The following is a 3,858-nucleotide window of genomic DNA, read 5'->3' as shown; positions in this document are numbered from 1 at the left end:
TATCTTTTTATTTTTCTATTGTGCTTACTCCTCATTCTTTTCCCTTTTTGCATTTGTTCTTCATGTTTATTTTCCTTTGTCCTAATTACCCTTCTCTTCATGATTTTTTCCCCCTTTCCTGTGTTTTCCTTCCTTACTTTTAGTTTCCTCACTCTTGGTCTGCTTCCTCTTTTTTTCTCGTCTATATCTAAAGCGTTTTAGACGGTAATCTATATTCCTTACCTGTTTCTTTGATCCATCTCTTTCTCAGATTTCTGTCTTTTGTCCTCTACACTCCACACATTATCTTTCTACTCTTCTCTCTTAATTGCTGCAGTTAGTTCTTATCCTCCTTTTTTCTGTCACTCTTCTCTAACTTTTCCTTTTACCTCCTGCTCTCATCTGTTGTCCTTGTCTTTCACTTCCTCTTAATGTCCCTCTCCCTAAATTCTACTTTCCACTTATCCCTCTTTTCTTTATCTCATCTCTCATTACATCCCTGCTCTCGCACCTTTTAATCCTTTACCCATCTTAAACATATAAATAGTAATCTGCTTTCTTCTCTCTTCATCCCTTCTTACTTTCCCACCAGTCTTTTCTCCAGCTTCTCCTCTCAGCTCTCCTGCTTAGACCTCCCTTTTTCCCTTGAACTCTATTACTGCTTGTCTTTTTTCCTCCTCCACGTTTGAATCTCATCTCATCTCTGGACTTTCTTTACAACCCCCCGTGAACAGGGTAATTTTGGGTGTTGTTTCTGATTAGTAACTTCTGGGATGGACAAGTGTTGAGTTAGAGCTTGTTGAGAGTAAAACAAATTATTAATGGCTTGAAGACAATTGAAATGTAGACAACATTTTAGTCAGGGATTCTGAAAAAACTGTGTGAGTGTATGTATAACAGTTTAAAGAAGTTAAAATATTAGAATAGCAACCTTTGTATTTCCTCTACGATTGACTTTTCAAATATGGAAAAAGAATATAAGTGTTGTATTCTTCGTTCACATATTGCATGTCTCTATGGATAATGTAAATATAAACTTGGAGAGCTCAGGTTCATGAAAGAGCAGAAAAAGTTTAACTTCTAACTTTGACAATTTTGGGCTTTCCAGTACTATATTTGGAGGAATTTGTGATGATTAATCACACCTTTGTTTTGTGGAGCTCGTTAGTCCTCCATTCACTTTCAAAGCAGAGAGAACTTGAGGATAATATATTCCTCTAAAGTGTGCAGTGATTGATGAATCTACGAAGTCATCAGCTTCTTTCACTGGCAGGTAGAGAAACTTATTGACAAGAAAGAAAGAAAAACGGCTCCAACACCAAAAAACTGTTAATCAAACACAATGTTTTGTCCGTATTGCTTTTTGTTCTTGCAGCTATTTTGGGTTTGTTGCCCACACCTGCTCCTCATTAGTACTCTGGTGTGTTTTGTTTTTGTTTAATTTTTAGTATAGCACCTGTACTCACCCCCTCCCTCCTCCTACTTCAGCCTGACACACTATTATCTGGTTGTTACAACTAATTTGACAATTTATGCTTATAGGACTGTAGGCTGGAACAGCATGTACACTGGCCACCAGTTTGATTTAAGTGTGTTATATAGTACTTGGTCACTCTGCTGTTGAACGAACAGAAACTACCATAGCAGCCAGGCTTAGGCGGTCTCAAGGTGTTATGGCAGGGGTTCTTAACCTTTCTGGCAGTCCGACCCCTTTCTGAAGTTGAAAATATTTCGTTTAAAATTGCCGTTTTGAATGAATGGAGAGACTGAAGTTTACAGTTGCTTGGATTGTCCGGAGACTACAACAGTCTGTCCCCGACTCCTCCTAAAATACGATTATGTCTCTCACAGTGGACATGCACCTACGATGACAATTTCAGACCCCTCCATGATTTCTAAGTGGAGAACTTGCAAAATAGCAGGGTGTTCAAATACTGTGTGTTGTATATATATATATATATAATAAAAAAAGTGTCCACCTAAAGTGATTCCATTCACAACTGTAGTCCGTCTAGTTATTTTATTTCTATTTTTGTGTCTATAACAGCATTCTTGCGACCCCCCTGGGACCAGTACACCCTGGACAGGTCGCCAGTCCATCACAGGGCCACACGTAGACAAGAAACCACTCACACTCACATTCACACCTAAGGACAATTTTTAGAGACACCAATTAACCTAGCTTGCATGTTTTTGGATGGTGGGAGGAAGCCAGAGCACCCAGAGAGAACCCACGCAGACACGGGGAGAACATGCAAACTCCACACAGAAGGCCTGGAACGACCAAGGTTCGAATCCACGATCTTCTTGCTGTAAGGCGACAGTGCTAACCACTGCATTATCGATGCATCTTGATGCATAATTTTTTTCTATGCAGGATCTCTGGATAATTACTAAGCATTTAATTTGCGCATTAAAATCCAAAAGAAACATCTCCTAATTAGCTTAGAAGGACTAGTTTGGATCCCTAATTTACTTCATTAACCTCAGCTCCATGGTCACCACCTTCATTTCTTTAACAGTCGTCAGACTCCTCTGAAAACTGAATTATAATTATCAGGATGTACAGTATGTGTACAGGACAGAGCTGTACACAAGTTTAGTCTAAGCTTGTACCTGATGTTCTCAACCCTTGACAAGTAGGTAAGTTAGTAATGATATACAGCTTAGCGTTTCTCACATTATGTTATCTATTAACATATAAATAATCATTCTTTTGACATTTATTAATCGAGTCAGAACCATCCATGTCTGCATCGCGATCCGTCGAAGAATAAATTTTTTCTCCCACCCCTATGTCTTAGCAACAGTTACTTGAGAAGATGAATATCATTTTAATGTCTTTCTAGGCCAAGTTTGCTCTGTTAAAGATGAAACTGTGCACACTCCAAAGCTGTTTTTAAATGTTTAGAAACAGAACATTTGACATTATGCTTTGGTAGCTGTTTGCTTGCACATCAAAGCTAGTGAAGTTGCCAGCTTTTGGACACTTGGACACCCAGGCGACTCTTTGATATATATAGTACATAGTACCTCGTTAATAGGTTTTTCTTTAATTCATTGTTTATTCCAGGAAGAAGGAGTTGCCTACATGAAAGTTTTTTTTACCAAGCTCTGTGTAAGTACAGACAGGGAGTTAAGGTGTCAAATCTACATCATGGGCTGATGCGAGCTTCACTTCTCTTTGACTTGATAGCCTCACATTTCCTCCAATGCCTTTCCGGCTTATCCTTCTTCTGCCTTAACTGGTTTAAGAGTCATACATACCATCTCGCCTGACTCCTTCTCTTGTTTTTGTATTTTAATAATTTCACTAAAAGTCAGTGCTGTTCAAAATCAATTGGCTACAACTCCAACATGATCCTCTCAGTTTCAGTCATTGTTGTTTGTAGTAGCCTACACCAACAAAGAGGAAGATACTCCACACAGTGGAACATAGAAACTCCACAACCAACTAGCGTTTTAGCGGTGTAATGGCAGACACCAACACACAAGTATAAATGCTGACGACGCAGTAGTCTACGCCATCAGCTACAGCATGGACTCAGTTGGTCTTAAGAAAGTGGCACCCGCTAACCGGTACTCTACATGTTACATTTATTGACAAGATTGGTATACAATCAAAAATAACAAGAGTAACATTTACAACATTTAACAAGAGAAACCCCCCAATCCCTTCTACATCGAAGGAGTAGCTGTGGAGATGGTTCCCTGTATCAAATATCTTGGAGTACACACCACCAACAACCTGACCTGGCACAACAATACTTCAGCATCATCAAGAAAGCTCATCAGCGCATGTATTTCCTGAGAAGACTGAAAAGGGAGGGGCGGAACACCAGACTCCCCATCTCCTTCTACAGGTGTGTGGTGGAGAGC

The sequence above is a fragment of the Micropterus salmoides genome, unplaced genomic scaffold (assembly GCF_014851395.1).
Source record: "Micropterus salmoides isolate LMB-PRFRI ecotype aquatic unplaced genomic scaffold, ASM1485139v1 Ms_hic_scaffold_15, whole genome shotgun sequence".
NCBI lineage: Eukaryota > Metazoa > Chordata > Actinopteri > Centrarchiformes > Centrarchidae > Micropterus > Micropterus salmoides.
The sequence above is the reverse complement of the archived record's forward strand: the minus strand, read 5'-3'. Positions refer to the sequence as shown.